This window comes from Canis lupus, chromosome 30 (assembly GCF_048164855.1).
Source record: "Canis lupus baileyi chromosome 30, mCanLup2.hap1, whole genome shotgun sequence".
Classification (NCBI taxonomy): domain Eukaryota; kingdom Metazoa; phylum Chordata; class Mammalia; order Carnivora; family Canidae; genus Canis; species Canis lupus.
The window spans coordinates 41,149,469-41,171,349 of NC_132867.1; the positions used below are offsets into that span (position 1 = coordinate 41,149,469).

Consider the following 21,881-nt stretch of genomic DNA (forward strand, 5'->3'; position numbering starts at 1 on the left):
GCTGTGCTTTATTTTTTTCAGTGAAATATTTTTGGTCAAAAACTAAGGGAACAAGCACATCCTAGAAGTTTCTGAAAAAAATGGAAGTCCTGCCTGCCGTCTTCAAACTGGTGTTGGCAGCTTCCTGAGCGCCGGTTGCCAAGCTGTTCTCAGGCCACGCTGTGGTCCTTCCCTCCTCGTTGTGGCCTGTAACTTCCTACTGCATTAGCCACAGCCAGGAGGGCGTCCAGCCCGGCGGCGTAGGGGAGCAAAGTGGGGGGCGGCTTTTGCCCAGGGCTGGAGAGACCGCAGGGGTGCTGGGGGGTGTCTTGTGGGGTGGGGGCCCGTGTGGTGAAGGTCCAGCAGGGGAGTGCCCGGCCGGCAGTTGTGCACCTGTCCCTGCGCTAGTGGGATGGAGGGTGGACTTGGGGACAGTCCTGCCAGCAGCCCCAGGTTGGGACGCGCTGGCCAGTGCCTTGGGAGGCTGCAGCCTCTTCAGACTGCCTGTGAAATAACCTCTCGGTCACTAGGTGCCTGACAGCAAGGGGCTGCTCCTCGGCCCGGAAGTTGCCCAAATAAATGCACCCGACTCCCCGTGGTCCGTGGGCTGCCGGGGCGGAGGGGCGGCCCAGGGGAGGCCCCGTCCCGTGCCTCGTACCCCGAAGAACAAGGAGGGCCCCAGGGGGCACCGCGCCTGCCCGCCCCGGTCAGGCTCCCAGCCCGGCCTGTGGGGACCGGTGGAGTCTCCGGTGGGAACATTTCCTCAAATGACCCTTCTGTGAAGACGCGCAGCCAGCTGACCCCGGCGGGCCGGGCTTGGGTGCCCCACCGAGAGGGGCCCCCAGCTTGTAAACTGGGCCGGTTCGCTTCCCAGGCCGGATTTGGTGACCCGACACCGTGTCAGGCGGTGCCTTGTGTCCCCGCGGCAGCCGTCCCGGGAGTCTTGGGGCACCCCCCCCCCCCCCCCCCGCACAGTCTCCGGCGGCTTCCCTGCCCCGAGCCGTGATGACCAGACGTGTCCACTCGAGGTCACCGTGCAGGGCTGCTCCCGCAGCGTGGTGTGTGCGTGAAGGTGCACCTCGAGCTCCTCCCCGCCGGTCCCGTGTCCCCAGTCCTGGCTCTGTCCATTCCTCCCCCCCCCCCACTTTGCAGAAGGGACGGTGGAAGAACCATGCCGGTTCTGCAGTAACTGAGTCCCTCGGCGTTACCCCGCGGGTGTCCTCTCCCCACCGGGCCGTCCCCCGAGGCGGCCTCCTGTGCATGGAGCCTTCCGTCCCCCGCGCCGAGGGGCAGGCCAGGGCTCAGGGAGGGCGGAGGCCCAGCCCCCTCGGGTGACCGCTGGGGACACTCCCCCACCCCCCTCCCCGTGGCCCCTCCCTCGCCCCTGGGACCTGCAGTCTCACCAGCTGCCCCTGGGGGCGCCCGTGGTCCTCGGATGGGATCCCTAGCCCCTCCCCGCCAGGTCACCCCGGTGCTGTCCCTGGGCCCCCTTCAGCCCGAGGCTAAAGCCCCATCTGGTCCTGCCCCTTGCCTGGAGCCCCAAAAGGGGCCCCGCGGGATGGACCCATCCCACTCCCACAGTGGGCAGGGCATGGAGCGTGTCCCCAGGCATGGCTCCTCACCCAGCCCGCGCAGCCCAGCGGCCCGCCCCGTCCTGGCCCCAGGTGGCTCCTCAGCCCACGGGGAGCCGGTGTGGGGGGCTTCCTGCCTGGGGGCCTCCTCCCTCCGGGGGCTGCAGGAGCGGCCGCCAGAGCTCCAGGTGCTGGACTCCCTGCGCTCCCTCTCTGGCGCCCCCCCCCCCCCCCCCCCTCGTGCAGGTGGCTGGCTGGGAATCAGGCCTCAGGAGGAGCCTGCACCTCTGCCACGGCTGCCCCGGGGCCCTGTTGGCTGGGGCTGCAGACCTCGGCTGGGGCTGCAGACCTCGACGGCTGAGTGGAGGCGGGCCGGCCCCCACCCTTGGCAGCTGGGCCTGGGGAGGTCTGTGGGGCCAAATTTGCAGCCCTGCTTACCTCTTAGGAGCTTCTAGATTCATGGGGTCAGAGGTTGACAGTGCAGGCAAAGGAGAAGTGTGGCTCCCAGGGCCTGTGGGAGGCCAGGTTGCGGGGCGTGTGCTCGAGTTCACCTAGCCAGCACCCTCCTGTCTGAGGGGGGCAGAGGGAAAGGGCCCCAGTCCCTCGGGTGGGTGCCTCACCACCGGGAGCCTCAGTATCCTCATCCGCACACAGGGCAGGGAAGGCTCCACGGGGCTGTCTGTCCCTGTGGCTGCCGCCACCACGTTTTTGGAACCCCTGGAGTATGGACGGAGTCCCAGCCTCACCTCCACCCGCTTCCCCGGGGTGGGCACCCTAACCGCAGGGCTGGCCAGTGTGGCACAGCCACGGCCCCTGCCACGCATTTGCACACCCAGGCTGCCCGGTGTGTTTGTCAAGAGGCACAGGAGACAGGAAGAAGGGGGAGCACAGGCTCGTCAGCCCCAGGGGTGTGTGTCAGTGGCACCAGCCATTGCGCCCAGCATCCCTGCCCCAGCTCCTTTGCGTAGTTGGAGGGGGGCCCTGGGTGGCAGTGGTGGGTCCTCGCCCGCTACGGGGCCTGGCTCATGAGGATACTGTGGACACGTCTTGCACACCTGCTCTCTCCCATACCTTGGCCCACCTCACCTAGGAACCTGAACCGTGGAGTTTTGAATTAGGACCTGGGTGGTTCGCAGTGGCCACGCTCCCCGCTGGGGCCCAGGGCCTGGGGGTGTCCTGAGTCCCCGCAGCCCGACTTGCCCCTGTGCAGTCAGCCCTTCCCTCTGTGTCTTCCTCCTTCTTGCTCTCTGCTCCTCTCTATAAATGCTTATTCTGTCCCGTGCAAGCTGACTGGGCTGCCCGGCATGTCCCCGCACGTCCCCATGTGTCCCCACGTGTTCCACGTGTCCCCGTGTATCCCTGCGCCCACCAGGGCCCCACGTGTCTGCAGCCTCCCTGCGGAGGTGGGGAGCCAGGGTGTGGCCGGCAGTCTCCTGTTCAGGGTCTCTTGGGGCTGTAGTGGAGGTGAGGGCAGGGCTGCCCCTACATGTGAGGCCTGGGGTCCCCCCCCTAAGCTCGCTGGTTGTGGGCACAATTCAATTCTTGGCAGCCGGGGCCTGGGGCCTCTGTGTTCTTGCTGGCTGGCCGCCTGGGTCACTCTGCTCCCGGGGCTGTCCGCAGCTCCCGGTTGGGTGCCCGGGGCCCTTCCGCTCCCATCAGAGCCGCCCCCCCTTCTCAGCACCCCAGCCTGCTGGTTAGGCCCAGCCCACCCACACTGGGGCTGGGGCTGACCGCGTCCTGCCTCCCACAGTCCCTAGGTCCGGGCATTGTTTCCTGGGTCTTACACTCCACGGCTTGGCCCCATCCCTTTCCTGCCCCTGGAAAACTTCCTGCTCTGGGAGCTTTGCCAGAGAGTGAAAGGGGTAGAAAACACTGGAATGTGGGGGTGGGGGGCGCAGTTAGAATTCACTAAAGCCAGAAAGTGGCCCCAAACTCCTTGGACACCCAAATGGCTCCGCCTTGCCTGGCAGTGCTGCTCGTGTCCCTGGCCAGGGTCCTGGGGTTGTGGCGCCGGGCAGCAGGGCAGGGGGCGGGGAGGGGCGTCCTGGGTCACCTCATCACCCCACCTCGTCCGCAGCCCAGCTTCCCCGCCTCCCCAGCTGCGTTGCCCTGTTTACTCTCACCCTGCGCAACTCCCGCCTCCGGCCCCAGAGCACCTGGGGTCAGCAGCCCTGGGCTGTCAGGGCGCAGGTAGGAGGTCATGAGGGCTGGTGCATGGGCCTGTGTTGGGCACGGACCCCGGCCACCTGGCAGACGGGACGAGCGTGTAACCGAGTGCCCGTGGCTGGCCCTGTCCTTTCTTCTGCCGGCTCAGTCCTGGGCGAGCTCCTTCAAAGCTGGAGGGCCAGGCCGCTCCCAGGGGCCGAGCCTCAGTCCTCGGCCCCCGGTGGGGATGGCGCTGCTCCCTGAGCCACCAGGCCCTCCAACAGCCCCTGGTGTCCCCTCAGGCGCACCCCAGAGCCCCATTTCCTTCATGGCACTTCATGGCCTGGGATGTGCCCACCCTCCCACCCCGGGAGGGGCTGGGACGGTCTGGTCGGTGGGGTTCTTGGCAGCCCTCCTGTAGGAGAACAGAATGTCCCGTCCTGCCCGGAGGCCCCAGGTCACCCGGACATGGAGCAGCGGTGGCCTCCCTGCCCCTGCCAAGGGCCCCTTGCCCACCAGGCCAGGCCCCCGCTCCTCTCAGCCCTGTGCTCCCCAGGAGACGGGGCTCCCAGATCAGCTCCGGCCTGAGGCCTTTGCTCAGAGCTCCTTTGTTTGGCGCCAGTCTGGACGGCGGCACCTCCTTCAGGCGGACACGCACCCTCTCTTCCAGATCCATCCCGTCGGGTGGATGGGGGCTCGCGGGCTCCTGCCTTTGTGTCCCGTGCGGGGGCTCCTGGGAGGCGGGGCAGGCCTCCCGTCCTCTCCCGGCCCCACGTCCCGGGCAGCTTGCTGGACAGTCGTCGTGGTCTTCCGCCTGTAGCTACTGCAACAAGCTCTGCCTCCGTGAGTTGGCGGGGCGCTCCGTGGGCTCGGGTCCGAAGTGGGGATGTTTTGATTCAGAATGTTCCGACTCACTGAACCCCGACGGGGGCTGGATTAAGCAGGAGAGGGGTTCAGTGGCCCTCGCCTGGGGAGCTCTGGAAGTGGTGCTGGCCTCCGCCGAGGTCGCCGCTGCAGGTCCTTCCCTGCTCGGCCCTGTGTGGCTGCTGCCCCTTCACCAAGCGGCAGCGACGGGGCTCCCCGGGCCCTCGCTCACCGCCTCCGAGAGGCTGTCCCTGAGGGGGCCTTCCCGTGGGCCCACCTGGTCACTGGCTCGGAACTGGCGGGCCCACGACCCGCGGATGGAGGGTACCGGGCGGGCGGGGCGGCTCGTCCAGTCCAGTCTGCTGACGTGAGGTTTCAAAGCAGGAAGCAAAGTCTCCCCCTTTACGTGGGGTAAACCCTGACGTGTGGGGAGCCCAGGCGAGGCGGCTGGTGTGCGATTGACGCCTGGCTGGTCGGCGCGGAAGGGTCGGGCCCCAGGACTCCCGCAGGCTGGGTCTACTCCAGGCACCCAGTGTGACTAAAGGAGCTGGAGGCTGGGGTTCCCCAGGGCTTCCCATGAGTCGGGGAGGGAGGAGCCGGGAGGTCAGGACTGGAACCTGGGGCCGCGAGGGCGAGGCGTTGGGGCCTCTGGTTGTTCTCCTCGTGAACTGGCACCTGCAGCCTGGGGCAGATGTGGCCTCGGCGTCTGCCCGAAGCGGGTCGGGGTGCTCCCGTCGGGGTGATGAGGTGGCTCTTCGAAGCAGAGCCTGAGTCAGGGATTCTCACCCCCCCGCCCCCCGGAGGCGGCAGGGGAGTGGGAGGGCAGTCAGGAGAAGCAGGGACGCGGGCTTGGCCGGCGCAGCACCTCCCCTCCCCCCAGCTCCGGAGCAGCATGAACCATGGCCGGGCCCATCCCGGTCCCCCCCACCCATCCTGGCATCCGTCACTGGCCATGAGGTGGGGGTGAGGCCTTGGTGAGGCTGTTTAAGGCAGGGGAGGCCGTGTCTGGAAGGGGTGGGGGTCTGGAGGCAGGGCCGGCTGCAGCATTTGGGGGGCCCTATCTCTAGAATCATTATGAGTCTTGAGTGGGCGACGGCCGGGGGTTCACTCAGGGGCAGGACCGTGTGCATAGGCCCTGGGCGCCTGCTGGAGCCGAGAGGGCCGCTGCCCGGCGGAGCTTGGCGCTGGCCGCACCAGGGGCTGTCCCCGGGACGGAGGCCATCAGCCTCCGCAGAAGACCCACCGTGCGCTGGGCCTCATGGCCCAGGAGCTCCTGTTCCAGTGGAAGTGGGGCAAGTGGAGGGGCTGGGCCGTGAGTCGGGCACAGGTTTGGGGCAGTGCTCTGGGCTGGGGAGGCCAGCGCAGGGGCACTGAGCGGGGAGGGACGAGTCCGTCTGTCGCGGCTGTCTTCACCGACACACGGACCCAGCCTCAAACAACTGTGTTTGCTCCCAGGGCCGGAGGCTGGAGTCCGACACCCCAGCTCCTCCTGGGGCCTCACCCAGGCGTGAGGACCGTCTCCTCCTGGGTCCCTACACACCTGCCCCCCTGTGTCTGCCCTCAGCCCCTCCTCTCATGGGGACTGGTCAGATCGGGCCAAAACCCACCCTGTGACCTCGTTTTAACTTAATCCCCTGGGCCTCCAAATGCGGTCATGTCCTGAAGGGCTGGGGGGTCAGGACCTGACCTGTGAACTGGGGGGCACACAGGCCAGTGCGGGGCAGGCACAGCCGTGGGAGGAGCGCGCCCAGAGGCCTGCAGGACCCAACAGTTCTTTCCGGGGCCTCGAGTAAAAGTACCTCCTACCCCGGCACGGATTGTGAGAACAATCGTGTGCTTCCCAGCGTCCTTCTGGGGATGGTTTTCCCTTTTCTAGCAGCGATCAGATGGACACTTGCAGGTTCTGACATGAAGTGGAAGGTAGTTTATTTTGTGAAACTCTTGCGTCCCCAAACCCCAACAAACCTTACACAACCTGTGCCACGGTTTGCGCTCCACAAAGCTCAACTTTTTTTTTCCTCCTTGGAGAACAGATATGAAGTGGTGGGGAGAGGAGGAGCCTCGATCCCACGCCCTGGAGCCAAAACCAAGTCAGACGCTCAACCGACTGAGCCACCCGGGCGCCCCTCCACATTTTACCTGAAGATACCGGGCAGTGTCCGTGTGCATGGGGCAGAGGAGGGGTGGTCTCCCCACATCCCAAAGCCCCTGACAGCCCTGCGTCCCAGAGCAAAGAAAGTAGGAGATGAAATGTCACCAGGAATTAGCTTTGTCTCCAGGTTGCAATAGGAAGGAAGAGGTGGGGCAAGCTCGTGGGGGGACCTCAGATGCCAGCTGCTGGGTGGCCACTAGCCCTGCTTTGGGTTTCCCCAGGGGTGGCCCTAGAAGTCACCTAGATCCTGTTGGGGTCTGTGTGGGGGGCACACAGGCTGCCACCCGCTGGTTCCCTGGGGCCTGCCGTACTCAGGGCTCTGTGCCAGCACTCAGGACAGAGCCCAAAGAAAGAAGGGTCCTCGCTAGTGGGCGTGGGTGCAGTCACGGGCACGCGACGTTCAGTTGGCGTCAGGATACGCCGGTGAGACATTCAGCAGAGTTCTGGAAAGGGGCTCCACGTGTGACAGCACTCCCACTCCCACTTGGTCACCGCAAAGGGCCTGGGACTGGATGGTGTGGGGTCCCAGCTCCCCCCCAGCCAGTTGGGTCTCCCTCGGGGCACACCCCGCACACCCAGAGCCTGGGGCTTTTGGTAACTGAACCAAAATGCACATAATAGAAAGTGAAAAGTATACGCCAGAGAGGCATCTGGGTTGTCCAACCACCAACCCTCCCTGGTTCTGGAACATTCCTGTTGCCTTCTCTTCTACTTTATAACCTGGTGTGAGATCCTGTCCAGACTTGGTGGTCATGTTCACGGCGTGTGCCACACCTGGGACCCTGAGGTGCTGGCCGAGCCAAGTTACCTTCTCTCCCCTGTCCTTAGAAGGGGGGCGGTCTTTGTTGGTGGGACGATTTTGTTTCTCTGGCAGGCCTGGGAGGCGCTTTCTATGCTCATCCAGGAGGCCCTATGTGGGGGGACTCCTGCCGAGGGGTGGGGGGTGAGTCAGTGCCCCGGGGGCCATTTGGCCCCTCCCCGCACCCACCACCAGCTTCCTGTGTCACATAAGAGACCTTTTATCACAGGAGCCTGAATGCACATCAAAGCCCTGTGTGCCCAGCACCCGGCCTCTGGTTCCTGGCCGCTCTAGGGTCCTTTTGAATCGGTGCCCGGTCATTGGCTTGCACGTTTCAGCCCCATCCCCGCACATCTGTCCCCAGCAGTGACCTGGGCTCATCCCCGTCATCACAAGGCAGCAGGAACAGGTCTGGTCTTGCCGTCTTGGGAGCTGCTGGAGCCTTGGGTGTGGCGTAAGCACACCGTGGGACGACGGGGAGCGGACGGTGGGTGGCCGTGCCACCTCTGCAGGCCACCAGCCACTCCTGCGGCTGAGCAGCTCTCCCGGGGCTGGGAGAGCTCTCCACGTGCCCCCAGCAGAGGCTGAGGAGGGAGGCTTGCTGGTGAGGGTGCACGCGATGGGGGCTGCGACGCCAGCCTCGTGGACAGGCTCTGCTCCGGCACGTGCTGGGGGGGGGTCACTGGGACCCTTCCGTTCCCGCCCCAGGGCCCAGCAGCTGGGATTGCTGCCGTGTAGACCCTGCCTGGTGGGGTTGTGTGCGCACGATGCCCAGCAGGGGACCCACATGGCCTGTATGTATTTCCTTGGCTACTCTATCCTCCACCTTCCCTGACTTCCCGCTGTGGTGCTGGGAGCGCTAATGACAACTTAGGTACCATGTCGTCACCACCTGGCCTGTCCTGGCCTTGCCCCTGGGGACCCCTCGCTCCTTGACTTGAGGGCCAAGGCCGGGGGGCGCAGGCAGGGGAGACGTCTGGAGGGTCTGGGGGATCACTGCCAGAAGCCAGTACGAGAACAGAAGACAAGACGGGGGTGGGCCAGAGCAGCCTGGGGCTGACCGGGGGGCCTGGCTTTGCACCTCTGAGGAGTGCTGGGCCTGGCTTCCCACCCCCTCACGCTGACCTTCAGAAGGGGGCTGTGCAGCTGTGTCCCCAGGGCCCCTCTCCACCCTGCCACCTCCAGGGTGAGCCCAGCCACCCTTCCGAGGACACCCTCGTCTCCCAAGGGGCAAACTCGAACGCTTCAGCTTTTCCTTTTGCGCCTTCCTGGCCAGTCTGAGCCTGCCCTCCCTCCTCTGGGAACCCTGCCCTGCTCTGGTGGGCAAATGCGGGGTCTTCTCACCCTCCTCTGGGCCCACACAAGGGAGTGTCCCGAAGGGCCATCCTGGAGACCTCTACAAAGGCCCTTCCAGGGACTCAGGGCCCCCACAGCCCCACTCAGACTCCAGCTTCCTGCCATCGTGCAGCCTCCTGGCCCTCCCCCAGGTCTGGAGGGTCCCCTGCTCCTGAGAAGACAAGCCACGCCCACAAAAGCTTCATGTCCTTGCGCCTGTACTAATTCCACTGACCCTGGCGCTTCCTGGCAAGTGGCTTAAGGGTGAAGCCACGCTCTGGCCCAAGCAGGGGAGCTGCAGGGCCGGCCAGGGCCCGAGGAGCTTGCCCCGCTGCCCTGCTGGTAGGTGCTGGCCTGTAGGGCTCCAGGCAGGGGGAGGGAGCCAGGCTCCGTCTGCCCCACCGGGATTGGCCGTAGCACCTGCCTCAGGTTGTTTGAGGATTCAGTAAATTAATTCGTGTAAAGCATTGACAAGCGTGCGGCACAGAGCAGCTGTGGGCAAGTGTTAGCCATCTGACGTTTTGTGCTTTTTTTCAGCCTGCTGGTGCAGGCCGGAGGCCGGCCTCCACGCTTTGGGAGGATGTGGGCAGGTGGACGTGGAGTCAGAGACGCTGCCGCCGAGGGGGGGTCCTGGCCTTCTGAGCCTGTGACAGAGCCGGCCTGCCTTCCCTGGCCACAGCGGCCTTGTAGAGAGGAGAGCTGCGTCCGCCCGCAAGGAAACGCGACTGAGCAGTTTATTTAAAGGAAGTTATATTTTTGGAGAGGCCCTGAAAGTACACTCATCACTTGGGAGAAGAGAGGCAGTTTTATTGCAAACCCGTCAGAGACATGAGGTCCATTAGCGAGCGCTGCAGCCCATCGTGTTCTCTGGCGTCTGAGATGGAAGCGGCGTTACAATAGTCATTTGTGTCTCTTAAGCAGCCAACTATAAATAGTGGGACACACTGAGCTGGAAGCAGCGAGGAGCCTCGAAGGTGCTTGGAATAGCAATTAACTGGCACAGCGAGTCCCGGTGGAACCGAGTGTGGGAAGGGCAGGCAAGGGCCGGACCCCGGGGGCCTGCAGGACTCCAGCCCCCAGCCTGGCTGCTGCGGTGACCAACCCAGTAGGGACACTGCCCCTGACCCCCTTGTGCTCTCTAAACCGTCCTTGGCCTCGGGCCCCTTCGGAGTGGCCCCACCTCCGTGCCCTCCCTGCCGCCCAGAGGGCCACCAGCCCTGTCCCAGAGCACAGCCCACCCCACCCGGTGGGAGCTCCACAGAGACCCCCCCCTCCCAGTGTCATTCGTTCATTCACTTTGGCCGCGGGCGTGCAGCTGAGCCAGGGACTGGACAGGGCCGGGGGCGGCACCCAGGGGCGGTCGCCGTCCAGGTGGGGGGCTGCCCGCGGGCTCCGTGCTGCCCAGAGCAGACGCCCGGTGTCCGGCCGTGTCACCCACTCCGCCGCAAGGGGCCTCGGCTTCTGGCCGCCCTTGCCGTGTGAGCACCTGTCCCTCCGCCGCTCTGGCCCGCGGTCAGCCGGGGGAGCTCCCTGCAGCGGCCGCCGTGCGCACACGTGTGTGCCTGGGGTGCCCTCGGCGACAGCTGGCGGGGGGGGTCCGGGGAGACCTCCCGCTGTGGGGGTGCGGAGCCCTGGCCCGTCCTCCCGCCGACGCTTTGGGGCTCAGGCTGCTGTCATCCCTGAAAATACAACTGCCAGTTGTCTTGCCAGCAGAAAGGGGTTTATTTGGGAATAACAGGGAGCTGCAGCCCACAAGCAGCCAGCCGGGCAGCACCATGGACAAGTCGGGGACCGGGACGGCGCGGAGGAGGCTCCTTTATAGAGGAAGAGGGCGGGGCTCTTGTAAACGGACCGTCCATTGGAGTAAACTGGGGGCTGGAAGCGTGCTGGCCTCTCATTGGCTGGGCTGGGCTGGCCTCTCATTGGCTGGGCTACCGCTGCCTTTTATTGTGAGCCATGACAGTCCTTCATTGGCTGGGCTGTGGCGTCTCTCATTGGCTGAGTGAGTCACGACAGTCTCTCATTGGCTGAGCCATGACAGTCTCTCATTGGCTGGGCTGTTGCCAGGGCAGAGGAAACCTTCCTTCTTTTGCGGGGCAGTGAAGTAGCTACAGCAGTATCCACCTGCAAGGTGTGTCTTTTGTCGTCGGTTCTGCAGGTGCAGACAGTGGTAGGAGGTGAGGGCGCCTTCCGCGGGCCTCCAGAGTCCATTCTAAGCGGGTTTCCCCTTAATGGTAGCGGTGCCCCGGAGCAGGGCCGGGGTCAGGGGGAGCTGAGTAAGAAGGGACGGCTAGGCCGGGGCCATGCCCTGGTTTCATTTAAAATTTTGATACTTTGTTCATTAGGGTTTTTTTGGCATCTGTTTGACTTCCTAAATATTGAGATAAAGCATTATTCATCTCAACTGCTGCGTTTTTGGTGCCACCTTAAATTTTTTGTTAAGATGAAGGCCTCCCCTGTCCCAAGAGGACCTGGGGCAGGCCCCGGCAATGCCCTTGGCATAGGGGGTGGGAGGGGCAGGAAGAGAGGACCCTGCAGGAGGCCCCTGCAGACCGGGGAGCGCCTGGGCCGGCAGAGGGGGAGGCCTGCCGTCACCGATCCCCCTGGGGAGCGGCCAAGACTCCTGTCCTCAGATGCCTGTCCTGGCTTCAGTGCTGAGCTAACGAGTTTTATTGCCTAAGAAGTAAAAATAAAGCAAAACAAAAACCAAAGGACTGCCTCACCAGAGTCACGGGCAAAAGGAAGCAAAGATGAAGCCGGGAAACAGCAGGCAGACAACAGACTTTGCTTTTGTTTTTGTCTTTTCCTGTCTCAAGCTCATCTTTGAGTGTCAAAAGCCAGGGAGGGTAAAGGGATCAGGGTGTGAGCTCAGACCCTGATGCGTGTGTGAGCATCAGGTGTGTACGTGTGTGCAAGTGTGAGCCTGAGCATGTGACCTTGGGGGTGTGTGTACACGTATGAGTAAGTGTGTGCTAGTGTGAGGGCGAGCCGGTGTGAGCACGAATGTGTGTGTGTGTGTGTGTGTGTGTGATACACAGCCAGCTGGACAAGTCTCCAAAGAACAAAACTGAATAAAAAAAAAAATCAGTCCTAAATATTATGTATCCTTACAAACATCCTTACAATGACGGAGTTATGGAGGCAGGAAGGGTGGGTGCTTGGTGGTTGGGGAGGGTGGCCCTGGGGCCGAGGGGGTGTGGCTGTGGGAGGCCGGGCCACCCAAGGTCCACATCCTGTGTGTGACTCTGTATTACAGTTGTGCAAGCTGTTGCCATCGGGGGGCCGGGTAAAGGATGTCTGTTATTTCTGATAAGGGCACGTGAACCTACTGTTTTCTCAAAATGAGAAGTTCATTTATTTTATTTTGGGGCGGAGGAGAGGCAGAGGCTGACAGAGAGTCTCAAGGAGATTCCATGCCCAGCGTGGAGCCCAACATGGGGCTCGATCCCATGACCCTGAGATCATGACCTGAGCCGAAATCAAGAGTCGGACACTCAACGGACGGAGCCACCCAGGTGCCCCTCGAAATGAAGAGTGTAACAGTAAAGGACACCAGGCGGGCAGGACTGGGGCAGATGCCACTGGGTGCCCGGTGCTCTAGATCCTTCCTAGCGCCGGGGCCCAAAGGCTTCCCTGGGGCAGGCTCTCTGTCCTGCCCCATAACAGACGTCTTCTGGCCGGAGGCTGGGGGTGAGCCTGGGGCAGTGGCACCGCCTCCCTTTCCCCGGCTCTCGCCAGGACACCTGTCACCCCTCTGGAGTATCCCAGCATCGCTCGCGGTCTTCTGTGTGGCAGAACAGGGCACTCAGCAGAAAAGCCTCCCGTGCCCCTTCTGCCCCCGCAAGACGTCTGACAATGCCCTGGATCTTTTAAGTTTAACGTCTTCTTTTTTTTTTTTTTTAAACCCTTGCCTTTACTTTTTTTAAATTTTTTTATTTATTTATGATAGTCACACACAGAGAGAGAGAGAGAGGCAGAGACACAGGAAGAGGGAGAAGCAGGCTCCATGCACCGGGAGCCCGACGTGGGATTTGATCCCGGATCTCCAGGATCACGCCCTGGGCCAAAGGCAGGCGCTAAACCGCTGCGCCACCCAGGGATCCCAGGTTTAACGTCTTTCCCTCGTTTTGCCGGTGTTTGGTGCCAACCTTAACTGGATGTGGAGCAGGAGTGAGCGTGTGAGCTGCGGAGGGAAAAGCGCCTCCCCTGGCTGATGACCCGACCCGGCCTGCCTTGGGGTCCCCGCCTGTGTGCTCACCTGGTGCGCACCAGGTCCAGACCACGGGGGACCGCGTGCCTCCAGGCTCGCCTTCCGAGACGGACCCAGCGTCACAAGGGCCGGCTCCAGAGCGAGATGCTCCGTGTTTGCACTTAGATTTAGCTGATGTGAGAAAGGGATGGAGCCAGACGCTCCCCGGGGACCGCGCGGCAGACGACAAGCGCGACTTTCAGCCCCGCGTGGGCAGAATGAGAAACACCAGCAAAGCGAGTTCCCTCCTCCGAGGTCTCCTGGCGGCTCGGGGCTTAATCTGCTCATTTCTCCCCGTCTATTTTCTTCTATTTATAAGTTGCTGGCACCATGTAATTTCATCTAGTTGCAGTCTCGGAGAGGAACGGGGAATTTGATTTTAACTGTCCTCTGGCCAGTCTGTCCCCCGCGTCGGGGGCCGAGCTCGGGCGGCGGAGCTTCCCCGGCCTGGCGCCTGCACTCTCCCGGGCACCGGGCAGGCTGCCTGGCTGTGCGCCCTGACTGCGTGCACGTGCGTGTGTGTGTGTGTGTGTGTGTTGAGAACGACGGGGTCGCACTGGGTGAGGAATGTCGGTTTTAGGCTGAGCAGTGCAGTGCTTGGCCCTGGGGTTTACCTGCCGTTTAGAGCTGGGCTTCCCAAACTTAAAGTCCCTTCACGTCACGAAATGGCTCCTGGAGCTCCAGCAGTCACGACCGTATTCCGGGCAGGAGCAGGGAGGCTGGAGGGGCCCGAGAGACAGGACGCCGTTCTCCACGGCCGCAGCCCTGTTTAAAGGCTTCTGGAAGCCTCCGCCCATCCCTTGGAACAGCTCGCAAGCCCCTCTCTGCAAGGCGAGCTGCAGGCCGCGCAGGGGCTGTGCCGGAGGGAGGGGGGACAGCGGGTGTTGGCCCGCGGGGTCCTCGGGCACCTGCCCAGGGAGGCTCCCCTGCCCCCGTTTGTTTTGTTCGCAACACTGAGCACAGTTTGTCACTATGAGTTTGGTCTGTGTCCCCATAAGAATGCCGGCTCCGACGGAGCCCCCAACCCCGGGGTCCACAGAGGGGTGCCGTGGGGGTGCCGTGCGGGGAGGGGTCTGCGCCTCCCCCGGCCCCGGTTAGGCCGCCGCGCGGGGATGAGCACAGGGCCCACGGACCCGCGCACCCTCCCAAGCTCAGCTTCCGCACAAACGCGTCTGGACTCGGTGGTCACAGCCCCGGAGGGGGAGGGGCTGGAGCCCAGGGGGGCCCATCACTCCTGAGCTGTCCAGGGCGGGGCCGGCGGAGGGTGCGTGGCCCCCAGCTCACGTGGTCTGCGTCCACCGCTTGGATCTGTCTTCAAATACGAAATTTAACTTCATATCTCAAATAAGGCACAAGGGGCTTTTGAATAATCAAATTTTGTTTATTGGGGGGAAGGACCCTGCTCCCCCATCCTCTTCTATTGCTAAGATTAATCACTTTTTTGAAAATTTTTAAGAGACTTTAAATGTTTTGCTTTAATCACCGGTCCTCTCTGTCGGAGCCCTGCCCTGGCCCAGACTGGGTGGGGGAGGCTGGGATGGGAGGGAGCCCCATCTTCAGGGCAGGGAGGGCGCTGCAGGGACGGGCCAGCAGGCAGGGGGTGGGGGTGGGGGGCAGGCAGCTGGCTGCTGCATGGGGCTGTAGGGTGGAACAGAGCCCGCGAGCCCCAGCATTTCCATCGCTGGTGACAGTCCTGGAAGCGGAGGGCCGAGGGGCCCGGCGCCCCAGCAGCCCACACGGGAGTGACCCGGATCTCCCAGCTAGGCCCCGTGGGCGGGGGCCCTGCTCCTGCTGCCGAGTGACCCCATGCTTCCGGTGTCAGAGAGCCCCGAATCTCGAATCCCCGCCACCAAGCCTCCTCAGCTGAGTCCCTGGGGCCTGATCCCGCTGCAGTCAGAAACAGGGGAAGCGCGTGACCCAGCGGTGCTCCCTTCTGTGAGAAGCCGGGCTTCTAGAACCTTCCCTGGTTGTGCCCCCAGAGGAGCCGGGGGTGTCTGATGGCTGCGGGAGTCGCCATCCTGGGTCAGGCCAGCAGGGGCAGGAGCTGTCCCCTTCTCTCCCACAGCCCTGGTGCCCCCCTCCCCCGACTCCATCGTGGGTCAGACCAGCAGGGGCCGAGCTGTCCCCTTCCCTCCCGCGGCCCTGGGGCTGCTCCCCGCTGAGTCCAGCCTGGACCTACCACCCGCGGGGGCTGGAGCAGATGCACTGCTACCTGAGGCCTCGTGACTCTGTGTCTGTCCCCAGGTGACCTCGCCTCTGCTTCATCTGGGGCAGCGCCCTGGGATCGCTGGGAGGCCCGCGGAGCCTCCTGCTGGGAGTGCACCCACGTGTGAGCCCCGCAGAGCCCTTGGCCGTCCCTCCCCGTGAGGGTCTGTTCTGTCCTGGACCCTTTCCCAGTCCTGTCTTGAGACTCAGGACAAAACTGGCCCGTGGTTGAGTGGGGAGTGGCGTCTCAGGGCTGCCCCCACCCCCTGCCACCAGCCTGTGCTCCTGGGGCCCCTCGCTCACTGCCCTCTGTCCTCTCCTGCGAGCACGCCGCCCGCCTGCCCGCCCGCCCCATCCCTGCCCAAGCCTCAGGCCCAGAGGGCTTTCCCTCTCCATCCGTGGTGCGCTTTCCGAAGGAACCCAAAATACCTGTTTCTAGAAGTGCTGGCATCCGAGAGCTGTAGATGAGTCACGTCTCAGCCAGTGTCTCCCTCCTTGGCGCCCACGCCACTGGGCCTATTTCTAGCTGCTGGGTAGCACGCGGTGTTCAGAAAACCCGGGTTGGCCAGACGGCGCATCTGCTGGTTCGCCCTGAGCTCAAGGTGGGCTGTGGGGCCCCGTCCCGGGAGGCAGAGTGGTCACCTGGCTGAGAGAGGAAGGGGGGGGTCTTCCGCTCCTTCATCCAATGGACACCACTTTTCTTACCCAGAAAGCGAAGATGAGGGATCCCCGGGTGGCTCAGGGGTCTAGCGCCTGCCTTCAGCCTGAGGCGTGACCCTGGGGATGCGGGATCGAGTCCCACGTCGGGCTCCCTGCATGGGGCCTGCTTCTCCCTCTGCCTGTGACTCTGCCTCTCTCTCGGTGTCTCTCATGAGTAAATAAATAACATCTTTAAAAAAAAAAAAAAAGAAAGCGAAGATGATGAGCTTATAGTGGTCTTGCGTGTCTTCAGGGCTGTCCTGGAGAGATTATTTTGGAGGTGACTCCGTACGCACAGCAGTCGCTCACTCACTCCTTGCCTCTGTGGAGGCTCCGGGGGCCTGCCCGGGGTGTGCGCCTCAGGGACCCGGCCCCAGGATGGTCCCTCAGAGCCCAGCCCCTCGGGGGTGCCTCCGAGCATCCCCCACCCCGCCCCGATGGTCCCTCCCCTGGCGCCCCGGGACAAGCCGCTGAGCCTCAGGATTCAAAAGCCACGAACAAGCTAGGAGTCCGTGACTAGGATCTGCTCCTCTCGGCGTCTCTGCACTTTTGGCCACTTGCCTCCCCTCCCCCCCCACGCAGAGACCAGCTCTGGAGAAGTAGCCCCGAGTCTGTCCCTCTGCCCTGGAACCGAGAATGGAAGTTTCTGGCAAGCACGACCTCGTGGGCAGGAGGCCGCGTTGAGACCCATGGAAGGACCGCAGGTGCCGTGTGCTTCGTGGTTTCTCCTCCTCCCAAGGGAAGCGGGCAGGGGGCGCCTGTGCGGGTGGCCGTCCCGGAGGAGGTGGCACCTACGCCGCTCCGGCCGCACACATGCTGCAGGCCTGTTGCACAAGTGAAGCCCAGTGAGCAAACTAATGGGCGATTTTGTAAAGATGCCCATTTTATGTTAAATCTAATATGTAATAGAATCAATTTTTCTTCTAAACTTATGGCTAGTTTTTACTCTCTGGCACCGCTTGCCCCCCACCCCCACTCTGGGTTTGTCCCCAGGCCTGCAGGCTTGTCCCTGGTCCCCACGGACAGCACGGACCATCCTTGGTTGCTCAGAGTCGCTGCCTTTGGGAAGCCGGTTTATTTATTTAAAAATTAATTATTAATAGGCAGACACTTCAAGAATGTGGTGTTTAGACAACAGATTTTCCAATTGAGAAACTTTTGGGGAGTCTTTTTTTTTTTAAATATTTTATGTATTCATGAGAGACCCAGAGACAGAGGCAGAGACACAGGCAGAGGGAGAAGCAGGCTCCCTGTGGGGACCCAATGCAGGACTCGATCCCAGGACCCCGGGATCACACCCTGGGCTGAAGGCAGACGCTCAACTACTGAGCCACCCAGGCGCCCCTTGGGAGAGGCTTTGATAGAAGAGAGCAGAAGGTCACTACTGGCCTTCTGTGGCTCCTGTGAGAGCTAACCACACATTGATCCTCAGGGTTTGGAGGTCAGGAGTCCTAACGTGGAGGCTTTGACGAGGCTGTTCTCTTGGCGGCTCCGGGAAGATCATTTCCTTGCCTTTTCCGACTGCCACATGCCCTCCTTGGCTGGCGACCCTCCTCCATCCTCACCGCCAGCAGCACAGCCCCATCCCTCCAACCTCCACTTTCGCCACCACACCTCCTCTGGCTCCGACCCTCCGCCTTCCCCTTTGTTTGTTTTTTTTTTTTTTTCATTTTTAAAAAAATATTTTAATTATTTATTATTTATCATGGGAGACACAGAGAGAGGCAGAGACCCAGGCAAAGGGAGAAGCAGGCTCCCTGCAGGGAGCCTGATGTGGGACTCGATCCCAGGTCCCCAGGGTCACGCCCTGAGCTGAAGGCAGATGCTCAACCACCAAGCCATCCGGAGGCCCCTCTGCTTCCCCCTCGAAAGGACATTGTGATTACCCCATGTCCACACAGCCCGTCCAGGACATCTCCGGACCCTTAAACTAATCCCATCGCCCAAGTGCCCTCTGCCCTGTAGAGGGACGGATTCCCAGCTCCGGGGACCAGCACATGGACCTCTCTGGGTGGCCGTTACCCTCTTTACCGTGGGAACCAATGGGAGGCACAGTGACGCCCTCGAGTCTTGCTCTTCCGGGGTGAGGTGAATGCCAAGGGACTCTAACTGGTGGGATTATTTGGGTACCAAGATAAAAAGCTAGTTTTAAATAACCTGTTTTCCATTAACTGCGTTGCTGACCTACCCACGCTTGCTCACCTTATTCCATTTCTTCAGCCGAGTGAAAAAAAAAACACTTGAAAACGAAAAAGCAATTTGTTCTCAAATCCTGGCCCTCAGTGAAGTGTTCTTGAGTTGCTCCAAATATAGGACAGACCCAACTCATGGCCCAGAAACTTATCTCTGTGGGTGCTGCTGCTTCCCCTTCGGTGGGCGTTCTGATCAGCCTTTTTGACAGAAATAGCAGCAACTCACCGCACAAGAGAGACATGGAAAGACCCCATGAAAATCAGTGGCGTGCCTGTTTTCTTCCCAAAGGGGAAGACTTCTTTTTTCTTTTTTCCTGAAGTGAAAAAAAAAATCACTCAGATTTTATTTTCCCATTCCAGAAGCTAAGAGTACATGCTAATTCCTCTTAGAAAATATGGGCCACTTAGCATATGATAAAATATATCCTGCTGGAAGGACTCTAAATTGGCTTAATTCTTTCAGAAGAGCATTTTGGCAGCATAAATTCAGAGCCCTAAAAAAAAAAAAAAAAAAAAAAAGAAAAGAAAAGAAAAAAATCCCTGTTCTGGGAAATGATCCTGCGGAAATTTACTCCAAATACCAAAAACACATCATGCATGACTCTGGTCTTCATGGCACTTCTCTGAGAGTAGAAAACTCACCATAAAGAGGGAAGGCTTGAGAAAACAATAGTGAACATATTGGATGGAATATTATGCAGTGAATCATAATTTTCCAAAGAACTACGGTAACCGGGGGGGGGGGATGTGTCTTACTGTGGGTTCCCGCCACATCCACCTCGAGATATGGAGGTCCCTTTGGGGTGCGAGATGGGAAGGATGAAAGGGAGAAGAGAGTGCTTTCTCTCATGAGCAGGGAGCCAGGTGGGAACCCCGAGAGACTGTGCGGAACCCAAGGAACACCCTCAAAACGCTCCCACAAAGGATCTGGGCAGCAGAGCTCTGCAATGGATGGGAACTCCCGTGGCTTCATGTGCGTCTCACGCCAGCCCTGTGGCCGGAGCCACCCTCGGGCAGAGATGCAAGAAACAGGTGTTGGAGCTGCTTTTGGAGAAGCCTGAGGACGCGTGGGACAGGCACCAACGGGGTTTGCTACAACACGCCTCGGTCATTGATGCGAGGTGCACACTGTAGACGCAACGTCACATCAGCGATACAGTGAAAACACAGGAACTGTGCCTGGAAAAGGGACTGGAAGAAAGCACACCAAGAAGTTAGCAGCGATGCCCCCGGAGTGGTAGGCAGGACTGTGGAGTTCTTTTTTCTCCCCTGTTTATGACTTTGCTGCATTTTCCAGCTTTTTGCCATAAAACATTATGATTTTAGTAATGAATAAGCCACACACGTAAAAAAATGATATAGTGAGAGAAATTAAAGAAAATCCAAATGATCAGAGAGATATATCATATTCAGTGTTTTGGAAGACTCAATATTATTAAAAACAACACAATTCTTCCCAAGTCAATCCAGTGATTTAGCAAAAAAAAATCCCAACCCAGTCCCAGAAGAGTTTCATGGGGGAAAATTGACAAACTGGCTCTAAAATCTGTATAGGGATGCAAAGGACCTAAGATAGCTAAAGCTATCTTGGCAAAAAAAAAAAAAAAAAATCGTTGGAGGACACATTACTGGATTTCAAGTACACTCTTAAACCGTGGCAATCGAGACAGTGTAGTATAGGCAAAGAACGTCAAATGCATCAATGGACGGGCAGAGTAGAGAGCCCAGAAACAGACCCCACTCGTGCTCTCATTCGATCTTCAGCAAAGGCACTAAAGCGATCTGATGGGGGGCAAGGGAGTCTTTTCTATAAGTCATTCTGAAACTAGGTCCCACATGGGGAATGACAACCCTTGATCCCTACCTCACGCCGTGCTCAGAAGGCAAATGGAGACCTGCACGTAAAAGCCAACACTGGAAACCTTCCAGAGGCAAAGGGGGAACATCTTCTCAACGTAACTCGAAAGTAACACCCCGAGAGCCATAACCAGGAGAGAAAACCTGATGTAGTGGACTCCCTGAACGTTCTGCTCCTCAACAGACATCATTAAGAAATAAACAGGCAAGGGACGACTGGGGGGCTCAGCAGTTTAGTGCCTCCCTTCAGCCCAGGGCGTGACCCCAGGGTCCCGGGATCGAGTTCCGCATCGGGCTCCCTGCAGGGAACCTGCTTCTCCCTCTGCCTGTGTCTCTGCCTCTCTCTCTCTGTGTCTCTCATGAATAAATAAGTAAAATCTTAAAAAAAAAAAAAGAAATAAACAGGCAAGTGGCAGATTGGGAGGAAATATTGGTAAAGAACGTATCTGCACACACGAAGAACCACCTGGCTCGACAACAGGAAGACAGCTCAACTGATGGGGACAGACTCATCACAGAAGACCTGCGGGAGGCCACCAGGCACACGGGGCGGTCCCCTTCATTAGACACCAAAGAGGTGAGAGTGGAAGCCACAGCGGCACCCGCCAGCACACTCGCTGGGATGGCTACGATCACAGAGATGGTGCGCCCCGGTGGAGCACTGCCGAGGGGGCGTGTAAAGTGGCGCAACCCTTTGGCGAAGCATCTGGAAGTACCTGCACAAAGCCTCATCACCCGGCGACGGCTCCCTTAGGTTTTTACGGAGAGGAATGAAAAGACACGCTCGCAAGACACTTGTACGAGGATCCGTGCAGCCGCTTGGCTCGGGCCGCAGGAGCAGAGCCCCGGGCCCACAAGCGCTTGTTCCTTCTCCATTCTGGAGGCCGGGAGGCCGAGCCTCCGCCAGGCCTCTGCAAGGGCCTCGTAGTGCCGACTGCTGGCGTCTCGCCTGGTGGACAGAGAGCAAGCTGGCTCTTCTGATGACTCACCTCCCGTTAACGTGATTAACACGTTTTCATTAACCAAACAACCACCACCAGACCCTGTAGGTTCCCAAAGACAAAAACCTGAATGAGACGCGCTGTGTCGTTTTCACGTTTTTGCCCATCTCTTTAGCCTCCGGTCCCATCGAGGACGGCCGGGCTCCCCACCTGCCTCGGCGTCCTGCCTCGTGTGTGTGTGTGGCTGCAGCGCGTGGGGCGGGTCCCCTCACTCGGATACGCAGTGGGAACAGGAGTGTCTTGAAAGCCTTTTGTGTTTCCCGTGGCAACGGTTAACATTGGCCACGTTGGCTTCGTGTGTTTCTATAAGGAAACTCACAGGAATTATCCAGTAACTGTAATAATGCAAGATCCAGTCGCTACCCCAGTGTCCCCTGCTGTGCTCGTGGGTCACATGGGTGCCCATTGGGGCCCGTGGCCCCCGCAGCGGCCTGGAGCCTCTGGCCCCCGAGTGAAGGAACAGCCCCATGTCCCCTCTGCCCTCTGTGCGCGATGGTTTGAGGTTTGGGATCTGCGTTTTGGATCTGCTGGGTTGATTCCTGGGGGACCCCGTGGCCGCTTCCTCCGTCTCCAGTGGCACCTGCAAGTGGGGTGTCCGGCTGAGCAGTGTCGCGAAGCAGTGTCACGGCGGGGAGTCCCGGGTCCTAACGCCGCACGGACGTCCGGCTCGTCCCTGAACGGTGGGCGGATGCAGCAAACGACAACCGTGCCGGTGCCCGTGACTGATGCAGAGTGAGCACGAGACTTTGCACACCATGACGGGGCTCTGTTGAAGTCCCGGGGGTCACCGTCGCTTCTCAGGACGCAGAACGGCCCCGGCGCCCCGGCCGAAT

General features: G+C 60.9%; 1 protein-coding gene and 1 long non-coding RNA gene across 7 annotated transcripts in view; one reads left to right on the forward strand and one right to left on the reverse strand.

Annotated features, from left to right (window-relative positions):
• Positions 1-21,881, forward strand: part of RRP1 (ribosomal RNA processing 1) — a 131,874-nt gene that overhangs the window by 14,926 nt on the left and 95,067 nt on the right. The window lies entirely within an intron of this gene.
• LOC140621363 (uncharacterized) lies at positions 14,495-17,079 on the reverse strand. 2 transcript variants are annotated; one of them, XR_012021078.1, is made up of 4 exons: positions 17,032-17,079; positions 16,659-16,822; positions 15,729-16,188; positions 14,495-14,981 (listed from the first exon to the last, which is right to left on the reverse strand). It is a non-coding gene; the product is annotated as an uncharacterized lncRNA (long non-coding RNA). The 2 variants fall into 2 exon arrangements; XR_012021077.1 differs by lacking the exon at positions 17,032-17,079 and having other exon boundaries at positions 16,659-17,025.